Below are 13,082 nucleotides of genomic sequence, written 5' to 3'. Positions count from 1 at the left end.
GATGCTGCTTGGCCTGCTGTGTTCATCCAGCCCTGCACCTTGTTGTCTCGGATTCTCCAGCATCTACAGTTCCTACTATCTCTGATTCAAGGGAGATGAACATGTCTTTTTTTAAACATTTTTTCCGCAGAGAGTCTTAAGTCTTTGAAACTGTCTTCCTCAAAAGGTGTTTGAAGGCAACCATTGAATATTTTTAAACCAGATATAGATAAATTCTGCATAAGAAGGAGGTTGAAAGGTTATCAGAGGTAGGTGGGGTTGTAGAGTAGTTAGTTCAGCTATGCTCTTATTGGATAGGAGTAGTAAGCTGAGGGATGAGGGGCCTACCTCAGCTCCTAATTCAAATACTTACATGCAGCAGCTGCTTCCAACAGCAAAACAGAGAGAGGAAGATAATGTATGAAAGACCTTGAATTCTCTGTCTCTTTCTCTCTCCCTGCCCTTTTCTCATCATCTTGCACTCCAAGTGCTTTTAAACTGCACAGCAGTTATTCTCCTTCACTGTACTAAACAGTCTCTCTTTCAAACTTGTTACCTGTCTTTGTGTGCATCTTTAATGCTGCTTTTCTTTTGAGTTCAGCATGTAAGAAAATAATTCTTTCTTTCACTCAAGCTTCATCTTGATCTAGTTAATCATAGAATTACTACAGTGCAGAAAGAGACCATTCAGTCCATTGAGTCTGCATCAAACCTCCAAAGAGCAACACACATATCCCACCCCCCTCAACCCATCCCCATAACCCCATATGGGGCTTTTTTTACTTGACTAACCCACACAACTCTGGACAATAAAAGGGCATTGGCAATCCCCATAACCTACACATCTTTGGACTGTGGGAGGAAACTAGCAGAAACGGAGCACCCAGTAAAACCCACGCAGACACTGGGAGAACATGCAAACTCCACACAAACAGTCATCTGAGAGTGAAATCAAACCCAGATCCCTGGTGCTGTGAGGTTGCAGTGCTAACCAGAGTCACCATATATTTTTAATTGATATGCTATAGCTAGGTGCTGAAAGAATTAAAAGTATTTGTTATGACCGACCAAGAGAGGCTTAGAAAGATGGGTGCCAAATCCCCCTCTTCACCTAGTCATAAAAATCTGTTCATTTTAATCTATTTTAACTGATTTGCCCAGTTGTCTCCCCTCAATGTATTTTGGAAAAAATGGTTTTAAACAAAAGTTGAACCAAACATGTAGAGAAATAAAATTTTTCTACTTCACTGCCATGTCCTGAATTTTTACTTTTGCACATGAGAAATAAATATCAGAAGGAAGATGAAATATGCGCAAAGAATGAATTGCTCTTCAAACAAGTTATTTTGGTCGCACCAGGCAATGAACTTCTACTGAACTTTGTCCTTTTAAATTAAGAGAACAACACTTAATTATTCAACCTTAAGAGAAAATGCATTGTAGAGATTCAGTATTGCAGTTGGCATTTGGGAATGATCGGAGACCAAAATTTTTAGCAAGCCGATAGATTTGGGTATTGCCTAGCCCCATCAGAAGTTGATTTTATTTATTTATTTATTGTCACGTGTATCTTGTTACAAACTACAGTGAAGTGTTGGATAGTGTTTCCACTTTCGGGCACCACCTTAAAACAGAAAAATAAACCAAAAAAATAGAATTTTAAAGGCAGGAAAAAGGAAGAATTTTTTAAATAAATGTTCATCTTCACATTCCTCTTGTTAAGTGCTCTGCCATGGGTCTGGTAGCCAGTCATGAGCCGCTGAAGAGATAAAGCAATAGAAAGTAGTAACATCAAATTAAAAAAGTGAAATGGAGGAAAATTTGACAATTCTGCATGGTGCTCACAAATCACAGAACTCCAATGAATCACTATTTTACATCTTACCAATCAATGTATTACCAAGGTTCAATTTGCAATCAGAATTTCTTTTCAAAGTTAGTCACAAGAAACAATCATAATTAAAAAGGAACCTTATCCTTTCATGATTGTTGGTTTTTAAAAATGTTAACATTTCGTATTGAGATCTGCTACTCCTGAAACCCAGTGAGCCCACCTTGGAAATTACACAAATTTTGTTTTTCCCTTTTAAGGTGCTCCAAAACTAGATGTGATTTTTCAGTCTTTTGGTTTCGTCACATGGTTGAGTAAAGTTCCTGGCTCCAACTGTGTGAGAGAACCTAGATTAAAATATATACAAATGACAACATCCTTGAAACAGTTCAGGGTTTATGGCAGAATATATTACTATTAATTTAGCATCCAAACATCATTGCACACAATAACTTACCTCAGCCAGTTTGTCTAATGATATCACTAACACTGATGTGCAATCATCAATAGAGAATAGTAAAGAACAAATAACACAATATTCCATTTAATTTTATTTCTACTTAATGATTTGATTTTTAAGCTACTTACCAATTGTGAAACTTTTCTTGAAAATAAGTTAATCACTTCATTATGACCTTGGCAAATCATTAAAGAATTCAGTTGAATTGGTCAGCATTAACACCTCATTATTCGTCAACTAGTAGAGTTTAAGGAGTGCAGATACACTTCAAAGGTCTTTTCATCAGCTTATTACTACAAAGCCATAATAACATATTTATAAATAAATATGTTTTATATGTGCTAACTCCAACATAATTCTCATTTGAAGAGTGTATCACGTCAAAATAATGGAGAAACCATTGTCAAATTAATTGACAAAGATAGATCATTCATATTTGCATTGCGTTTTGTGCTTACAACAATTGGCAATGAAGGATATTCAGCCTGTAGCATACCATTGTTAACAATGAACATTTTTCCCTCAGTTTTCATCAGTCAATGAAACCTGTTTACTCCCAAGAAGATAATAAAAGGACATCTGCTGTAAAGTATCTTCATTGGAATTTTTTAAACAGACCACATTGATTCTTAATGTCAAACCTACTATATAAGAAATTGATTGCATTAGCCAATTAGGGCCAAACCAATAAGTAATAATTCTGTCTGCTCTACCATTTTAGAGGGCGCCTAGACTTTTTTTTTAAAAAATGGATCTGTGCCAAACAATTTTCTAAAGTGGCAATAAAAGTGAGACAATCTCCCAGATGTTTCCATAAAAAGTTTTCTGTTGAAAGTTGCATGGTATTCAAACCAGACTGAAATGTTTCAGTTAAGTTTTGGTAGCTAATGGAATGGGTACTATAGTAGGTTTAGTAAAGGAAATGTAAAACTTTCATAGATTTATTGTTAATATGAACTGGCTTCATTTCAAATTAAGGATACTTTAAGTAAACATTTCAAATATTTCTTGTTGGTTTATCCAAATGCATAGACAATGAAATATGTATTTTGCGATTTGAAGAAGCAGCACACTGATGTTTTAAAATGAGTTCTAAAATAGGTATATTTGATTTTTGTTATCGCCAATTAAGGTAAAATTAAAGACAAAAAGACATGAACAGAAAGATGCAGAATTTTGACATTAGAAGACTTTGATTATTATTTGACGCACAATAAACCAATATTAAAGTTTTTCTTGGAATAATCAATTAATTGCAGAATCTGAGAATGCTTCATCCCAATGTGATCTAATTATAAACTGATGATAATTTCATTGTTAAAGATCAGGTGAAATGGAGTTGTATGAGACAGAAATTCCTAATTCAATGTCAAGCTGACTTTTAGATAGAGAGGGGCAGTTAAATCTTAACCTAAAAAAGAAAGGAGTTTCAAACTGAGCGGCCAGTTTAAAAACAAACCTGAAATTGAATGCATCCTTGCAAGTCAGCAGCAGCTTACTGCATTCCACCTTTAACGTCATGCACAAAAGCCCCCAAAGGACAGGTGGGTTGGCAATTGATTTTAGAAGAATAAATATGACCTTATTGAATTATCTAAGATTTTCAGAAGGGTTTACCAGATAGATGCTGATAACGTCGTGGTTAAAATGTGGAACGGAGGGCAATATTTAAAAAGAAAGGGTCTTGCATTCAATTTGGAGATGAGGATGACTCTCTTCTCTCAGATGAATGTTAGTCTTTGGACTGTCCTCCCCAGGCAGCAGTGAAGTCATGGAGTATATTCAAGGCTCAAATTTTGAACAACAAGGAATTGAGGGTAGGTGGGAATGTGGAGTTAAATTTGCAATCACATTGGCCAAGATATTATTTAATAGTGGAGCAGATTTGATGGGCCAAATATCCTCTCAATCCTTCTATTTCTTATAATTATTGTATGCAACGATTTTACAATTTAGCTGTGTGTAAATGGATTTCTGGGTTTCATGCAATTCCCAGGAAAATTAAGGTGTAGTGGGACTTGAGAGCTGAGCAATTCACAGACAAAACAAAAATTAATTCTCACACCTGCTTTCTTGCCTGGATGAAACATCTAAAAATTTCTTGGATCTCCAATATCTGCATCACCCCGATGCATGCTGACCTGCATTGGTTTCCCATTTGTCAATGTATCTATTCCTTTTATACAAATCCCGTCATGGCATTGACATCACAGATGAGTCTGCCACAATACAATTATCACACAGAAAGAGATTGTAAACTGCAGCACTGTGGTGTCTAACATGTACATCACAATCAATCAGTCAATCACAATCTCAGACAAACTCACCCCAGCCCATGTCCCTGACAGTAGATGCTATCACAGCTATGTTAAATATAGATTAATAGGATCCTTACAGTGTAGACGGAGGCCATTTGGCCCATCGAATCCATACCAACCCTCCTAAGAGCATCCCACCCAGACCACCCTCCCTTCCCTATCCCTGTAACTCTGAACTTACCATGGCTAGTTCACCTAGCCTACACAGTGCTGGCAATTTAGCATGGCCAATCCACCTAACCTTAACATCTTTGGACTGTGGGAGGAAACCCACGCAGACAAGAAGAGAATGTGCATATTCCACACAGTTGCCTGAGGGTGGAATTGAACCTAGTTCCCTGGCGCTGTGAGGCAGCAGTGCTAAATTCTAAGCCACCGTGCCACTCCTGAGCAGTGCAAGCAGACCATTGGCCCCAGAAACAAATTGCGACCACAGAAGTGACCTCGTATGCTACAGGAGCAGCCAGCAACATACCGAATGTTCTAGAGCTGTAGTTCGAGAGGCCTATTTGCAGTGTGGCCAGTAGCAGAGTAACATCACTAACTGCAAGGTGAAGCAATAATGATGAGTGGTGAACCTGAGCCATCCAAATATGTACAACTTCTGCGCAGAGTGGAATAATAAATCTCTAATCACAGCTGTTAAAAAAAGAAGTGCATTTGCCTTCTATGTGATGAGGATAAGATTAGTAAAGACATATGTTGGTCTCTTACAGTCAGAGGCCATGAAAATTAAAATGGGGTACACAGAAATAGCAGAAGAATTGAGCACATGCTTTGATGGTCATCTTTTAAATTTCTGCAGACTCAAGAACAGCTTCTACAGATTTGAGGGTGGCCAGCATTACCCCACTATTTAAAAAGAATGGGAGAGAAAAGAGAATAACAGACCAGTTAGCCTAACATCAGCAGTGGGGAAAATGCTCGAGTCTATTATAAAAGACGAGGTAACAGAATATCGGAAAGCAATAACAGGATTACACAATGTCAGGATGGGTTTCTGAAAAGCACATCATCCTAAACAAATCTACTGGAGATATTTGAAGATGTAACAGGTAGAATAGATTAGAGAGAACCCATGAATGTCATGTATTTAGATTTTCCGAACAATTTTGATAATTTTGATAATCCCTTACAAAAAAGATTAATGGACAAAGTTAAAGCACATGGTTAGGGGAGTAAAATATTGGCGTGGATCAAGAATTGACTGACAGATGGGAAATAGGGTGGTAATAAATGGGTCTTTTCTTTCAAGCGGCAGACAGTGACTAGTGGACTACAATAAGGATTAGTATTTGGGCCCCAAGATATATTTATAATATATATAAAAGACTTGATTGATGGAACTAAATGTAACATTTCCAACTTTACTAATAAAACCAAATAGGCAAGGCTGTGAGACAACAAGGTGCGGGGCTGGATGAACACAGCAGGCCAAGCAGCATCATAGGAGCAGGAAAGCTGACGTTTCGGGCCTAGACCCTTCTTCAAAAATGGGGGAGGAGGGTAATGGGATTCTGAAATAAATAGGGAGAGAGGGGGCGGCAGATAGAAGATGGATAAAGGAGAAGAAAGGTGGAGAGGAGACAGACAGGCCAAAGAGGTGGGGGTGGAGCCAGTAAGGGTGAGCATAGGTGTAGAGTTAGGGAGGGGATAGGTCAGTCCAGGGAGGACGGACAGGTCAAAGGGGCGGGATGAGGCTAGTAGGTAGGAGATGGGTGTGGGGCTTGAGGTGGGAGGAGGGGATAGGTGGGAGGAAGGACAGGTTAAGGAGACGGGAACAAGCTGGGCTGGTTTTGGGATGCGGTAGGGGGGAGGGGAGATTTTGAAGCTTGTGAAGTCCACATTAATACTATTGGGCTGCAGGGTTCCCAAGCAAAATATGAGGCGCTGTTCCTGCAACCTTCAGGTGGCATCGTTGTGGCACTGCAGGAGGCCCAGGCTGGACACGTCGCCTAAGGAGTGGTAGGGGGAATTGAAATAGTTCACGACTGGGAGATGCAGTTGTTTGTTGCGAACCGAGCGTAGGTGTTACGCAAAGTGGTCCCTCAGATTCTCCAGCATCTGCAGTTCCTACCATCTCTGAAACAATTTTAACCCCACTGCGAAGCCTATCTTGAAGAAGTTACCCTCCTCCCTCCGGAAAGACCTCAGTGGATCTCTCTCCCATTGCAACTCTCTCGTAATCTATCCATCTTAAATCCGCCTCCCCCTCTCTCCCTATTTGTTTCAGAATCCCCTTCCCCTCCCCCATTTCTGAAGAAAGGTGTAGGCCTGAAACGTCAGCCTTCCTGTTCCTCTGATGCTGCTTGGCCTGCTGTGTTCATCCAGCTCTACATCTGGTCATCTCAGATTCTCCAGCATCTGCAGTTCCTACTATCTCTGAAACACTTAACATTTATTATGATTTGTTGTTGTTTTCTCTTTTTGATTAAAAATGACAATGCAAGTAAACATACATAACAAGATTAGCTGCTTGTATAATAGACAAAACAAATTAGCAATTGGCATTTCATTGTACTCCGTGAATGTGCAATTACTAATGTGCATTGTATAGGCTTTTTATGGCTATTGGCCTGTTCTGATAGGGGGATGTTAGAGATCTAGTAGCAGCTGGACCAGTATTTAACATTCCTGATTTTTACAGAAGCAGATGGAAAGTTGATTATCCCAAACCTCCCATCATTTCCATTTCTGAAAAATGTGACAGCCAAGATAGGACAAACTGCAGTGTTACAATATTGTTCATTTTAACAAACATTCTGTTCCCGCTTGGCCACAAATGTTAGTTCCAAAGTTCCATTAAGAATTTAAAAAAAACTGCAACATGGATTGCCAAGTTAAATATAGCCCACCACTTCCAAACCTGAATAAATCATAGAATGGTTCCAGCACAGAAGGAGGCCATTCCTTCTGATATGTCCATGCTGGCTTTCTGCAAAAACTCTGCAAGAAAACCCTGGACAGCTGAGAGTTCCGAGAACAGAAAGTTTGATTTGCATGAATAAAAAAAAAAAAAAAAAAATGAAAAATTAGTTCCTCTACCGGGTAAATAGGTTTTTGCAGCTACTTTTCAGAGATTTAAAAAAAAACACGTTTTCCTTTTTTTGGGCCCTAATCAGGTTATCAGCTTTTCTGTAACTTGACCTGATGTAAAATCATTTAAGTTGTTTGAGTACACTTTCTGTGCTAATGAAAGACTTGCTATTGCTTAGGAGTGGACGAGTAAACCAAAGGTTTAAAGGCTCTAACAACATGGGTCATGTCCCATGATGACCGCTGGTAGATTTTTTAAATGGAGTTTTAAATTCTTTCACAGTAAAAGGTGACCATGAATCTATCATCAAATATCATGAAAATCAAAAACAAAGTTGTTGGAAAAGCTCAGCAGGTCTGAATCAGGTCTGCTTTTCCAGCAACTTTGTTTTTGTTCCTGATTTACACCATCTGCAGTTCTTTCAGTTTCTATCATGAAAATCATCTGGTTCACTAATATCCTATAGGGACAGAAATCTGCCACACTGACCTCATCTAGCCTTTAGGTGACTCAAGACTCTTGGCAAGGTGATTGACTCTTAGCGAGCTACTCAATTCATGGGCCATTAGGGATGAGGAATAAATGGTGGCCTTGTCAGTGATGCTCACATGCTATGAAAGAGAAAATAATCTTTCAAAACATTTTTTAAATATTCACTTTTGTATCTGAATTGATTGGAACTAACCAAATTAATCTCTTAACTTTTTCAAAAATCAAAGTAAAAACTGGTAAAGTTTTTTTATTATAAAATGTAATAATCCTACCTTTAATAGTCCATCCAATAATTCCAAAAATGCGTACGATTTCCAGTAATTTTTCTATTTGGCAACAGAAGAAAATTATTTTGATTTAGAAACTGATAAATACCTTTAATCTACCAGCATGTTGTGCTGCAATGCTGAATTCTTGAGTTTAGTAATTTCTGTAAAAGTGCACAGTTCTTGATCCAACAAAATAAATTTTCTAAGCTTGGAGGCTCAGTTTAACATTCACATGGGTTGAAGTCCTTTTCCAATTCGGGAAACGAGAGATAGTTGAGTTTGTAAGTCAACTGTACTTGATTGAGATCATTCTTTAACAGCTTTTTAATCCTTTTTTTTTCATATGTGGCATGTGGCATTGCTAGCTGGGCCAACATTTATTGCCCATCATTAGTCACCCTTTGTACAGGTGGTGGTGAGCTGCCTTCTTGAACCACTGCAGTCTGTGTGCTATATATTGACCTACAATGCCACTGGGAGGAAGTTTCATGATTTTGACCCAACAATATTTTTCCAAGTCATGGTGTTGACTGGCTTGGAGGGGAATTTTAATATCCTACTATTAATATTTCTTTGTGGAACTAAATATATACTGATGATCAACTTCATGATGATCAACATCCTGTCCATACCAAGATGGTACGAGTTCATTAACTGAGTAATATACAGGAAGATTTGATGTCATGTAAACAATCGTGTCCTGCCTAGGGCAGCTCTGTTATATTTCCTCCCTTTGATCTTCCTGTCATGAGACATCTAAAACTGCACAAACCAAGACAGATGGGGACACTTGACGTGCAGATGACAAAATTATAAACTTTCCAATATGCAACTGTGGTAACCCAGACAAGACAATGGAAGACTACCAACTGGCCGATTCCCAGATGGAAGTGAGGCAGCTCTCCATTAATGCTGAGCAATTATCTTGTTTAACCATGTGAATGTAAGATTGCAGCTTGTTGCTCTGCATTTACAAAAGCCAAAAGAAAGAGAGTAAAGTATTTTTAGACAGTGATCACTTTCTTCCACAAGCAACATTTACAAAATGACCTCCAGAATGCGGTAAATATCACTTAAAATAAACACTAGCCGGGGTTTTTCACCTGAAGAGCGAGCGGGGAACACAGTTGCTGATACTACCTGCCCTGCAACCATTTAACAGTCAAGGACATTAATTGGCTGGAGATGGATGTTGTAGCATTCGATCAGGAGGACGTTCCAGCTCAGAGAAGTGCAAGCCAATCAGATGGCACAGAAGCTCTCCAATCCCAGCAGTGCCTGAGGGTGCAGTGGACAAGACCAAAATGGCAAGCAGGTCCCAGAGTCCAAAGAGCACCATCCCCCCAGACCTCCCCCTTACTGAGAACGAACAGTGAGTCCTCAGTGATGGGCTCACCTTTGTCCCCCTCCACCCACACATCAACAAATACCGCTCACGCTTGGATGTTGAACAGTTTTTCTGCCGCCTCTGCGCTTACTTCTTCAACCGTGAGCCCAACCCTCCCCCTACCGACCCCTTCTCCCGCCTCCAACACACCCCCTCCTCCTGGACACTACCCCAAGGCCTCCTACCCTCCCTCGACCTCTTCATCTCCAACTGCCATTGTGACATCAATCGCCTCAACTTCTCCACCCCTCTCACACACTGCAAACTCTCCCCCACAGAACATGCAGCCCTCTGCTCCCTCCGCTCCAATCCCAAACTCAACATAAAACCCGCGGACAAGGGAGGCGCAGTTGTAGAATGGTGCACTGACCTCTACATCGCCGAAGCCAGGCGCCAACTCTCCGACACCTCCTCCTACCGCCCCCTTGATCATGACCCCACCCCCGACCACCAAACCATCATCTCCCAAGCCATCCACAACCTCATTATCTCTGGTGACCTCCCACCCACAGCCTCCAACCTCATCGTTCCCAAACCCCGCACCGCCCGTTTCTATCTCCTTCCCAAAATCTACAAACCTGACTGCTTTGGTCGACCCATTGTCCCCGCCTGCTCCTGCCCCACTGAAATTGTCTCCACCTATCTTGACTCCATTTTCTCCACCTTGGTCCAGGAACTCCCTACCTACGTCCGTGACACCACCCATGCCTCCACCTTCTCCAGACCTTCCAATTCCCCGGTCCCCAACACCTCATCTTTACCATGGACATCCAGTCCCTATACACCTGCATTCCCCATGCAGATGGCCTAAAGACACTCCGCTTCTTCCTGTCCCGCAGGCCCGACCAGTCCCTCTCCACTGACACCCTCATCCGCTTAGCCGAACTCGTCCTCACCCTCAACAACTTCTCTTTCAATTCCTCCCACTTCCTACAGACAAAGGGGATGGCAATGGGTACCCGCATGGGCCTAAGCTATGCCTGCATCTTCGTAGGTTACATGGAACAATCCCTCTTCCGTACCTACACTGGCCCTAAACCCCACCTCTTCCTCTGTTACATCGATGACCGTATTGGCACTGCCTTGTGCTCCCACGAGGAGCTCGAACAGTTCATCCACTTCATCAAGACCTTCCACCCCAAGCTTAAGTTCACCTGGACCATCTCGGATACCTCTCTCTCCTTCCTGGACCTTTGTTTCCATCTCTGGCAACCACCCGGAAACCGATATCCATTTCAAGCCCACCAACTCCCACAGCTACCAAGAATACACCTCCTCCCACCCATCTTCCTGCAAAAATGCCGTACCCTATTCCCAATTCTTTCACCTCCGCTGCATCGGCTCCCAGGATGAGGCATTCCACTCCCGAACATCTCAGATGTCCTCGTTTTTCAAGGACAGCAACTTCCCCCCACCTCAGTAGTCAAGAACGCCCTTGACCATGTCTCCCGCATTTCCCTGCAACTCATCCCTCACAGCCCCTCCCCGCAATAACAACCAAAACAGAATCCCCCTCATCCTCACGTACCACCCCACCAACCTCCGGATCCAACGCATCATCCTCCGACACTTCCGCCATCTGCAATCCGACACAACCACCAAAGACAATTTTCCCTCCCCACCCTTATCTGCTTTTTGGAGGGACCACTCTCTCCAGGAATCCCTTGTCCGCTCCGCACTCCCCTCCAGCCCCACCTCACCCGGCACTTTTCCCTGCAACCGCAGGAAGTGCTACACCTGCCCCTACACCTCCCCCCTCACCCCCATCCCAGGCCCCAAGAAGACTTTCCACATCAAGATGTTCACCTGCACATCTGCTAATGTGGTATACTGCATCCGCTGTTCCCATTGTGGCCTCCTCTACATCGGGGAAACAAAGTGGTGTCTTGGGGACCGCTTTGCGGAACACCTATACTCGGTTCGCACTAAACACTGCACCTCCCACTCCTTAGACGACATGTCCATCCTGGGCCTCCTGCAGTGCCACAACGATGCCACCCGAAGGTTGCAGGAACAGCAACTCATATTCGGCTTGGGAACCCTGCAGCCCAATGGTATCAATGTGGACTTCACAAGCTTCAAAATCTCCCCACTTCCTACCGCAGCCCAAAACCAGCCCAGCTCGTCCCCGCCTCCCTAACCTGTCCTTCCTCCCACCTATCCCCTCCTCCCACCTCAAGCTCCAACCCCATCTCCTACCAACTAACCTCATCCCGCCTCCTTGACCTGTCCATCCTCCCTGGACCGACCTATCCCCTCCCTAACTCCCCACCTACACTCACCTTTACTGGCTCCATCCCCACATCTTTGACCTGTCTGTCTCCTCTCCAACTATCTTCTCCTTTATCCATCTTCCATCCGCCTCCCCCTCTCCTTATTTATTTCAGAATCCCCTTCCCCTCCCCCATTTCTGAAGAAGGGTCTAGGCCCGAAACGTCAGCCTTCCTGCTCCTCTGATGCTGCTTGGCCTGCTGTGTTCATCCAGCTCTACACCTTGTTATCTCTTTATTCAAGACCAAGGCCTGGGTTTTATAGCCCGTGTGCTCTCAGTAGGAGTGTTACATGTGAAATATCTCAGGGTAGCTAGACCAGCACCTTCTCACCCACACTGACGTGGCCCACCTATGATGGCCAGGTCTTGTCCTACTTAAATAACTAATTAAAATTCTATTACGCTTGATGACAAGCATGCTGCTCAAAATAATAGGAATCCGTCACCATAATTCTGATAGGAAGTGCCAGTGAACAGTCCATTTTTTGTGGCCTGGATGAAAGAGGAAGAGGGTGGATCTAATTCAGGGAATGCATCAGGGGCAGCACAATGCTATCATGCCTGCAACTCTCCCACAACCTCTATTTCCTAACTTCGCCATTGTCCCACCAAGACCATGCTGGAGGTGAGCGGGAGTATTTTGGTGGATAGGCCTTGTTGCGAGGTGTTCAGCTTTGAAAACTGGCCCTTGATGACCCCCACCACCTCATTCCCACCCACTGAGACTGTCACTTTCTGGGCCACCCCTGCTTCTGAATTCTTTCCACCAGTCTGTCAATTGATGCTACCTGCAAAGTAGACCTTTAAATAAACATTAATTTAAGGGTCTCAATTGGGGGTGTGTGATTCAGTAGAAACCTACAAAACAGGAAAAGGTTACAGGGGAGTTAGAAGATCAGAGTTAAAGTCTTTGATGGCTCCTTACAGGGCAAAAATAGTAGTTTTATATCATAGAAAAGGGAATTGATTATCTCAGCACTTTGTGGAGATAGATGCTAACTGTGTAAAAGAACTACAATAGGCTCAGTACTCTGTAA

At 42.3% G+C, this 13,082-nt stretch overlaps 1 long non-coding RNA gene across 1 annotated transcript in view; it reads right to left on the bottom strand.

Annotated features, from left to right (window-relative positions):
* Positions 1-1,973: 1,973 nt before the first annotated feature.
* The window catches only part of LOC125485395, a 32,675-nt gene continuing 21,566 nt past the window's right edge, over positions 1,974-13,082 (bottom strand). The window contains exons 2-3 of the long non-coding RNA XR_007264133.1: positions 8,390-8,443; positions 1,974-2,157 (exon numbers count right to left, since the gene is read on the bottom strand). This is a non-coding gene — a long non-coding RNA (uncharacterized LOC125485395). The remainder of the gene's footprint in view (positions 2,158-8,389; positions 8,444-13,082) is intronic.

Source organism: Rhincodon typus, chromosome 18, assembly GCF_021869965.1.
Source record: "Rhincodon typus isolate 14 chromosome 18, sRhiTyp1.1, whole genome shotgun sequence".
Taxonomy (NCBI): Eukaryota; Metazoa; Chordata; class Chondrichthyes; order Orectolobiformes; family Rhincodontidae; genus Rhincodon; species Rhincodon typus.
Note: the sequence above shows the minus strand (reverse complement) of the source record. Positions and strands in the feature narration are given on the sequence as shown.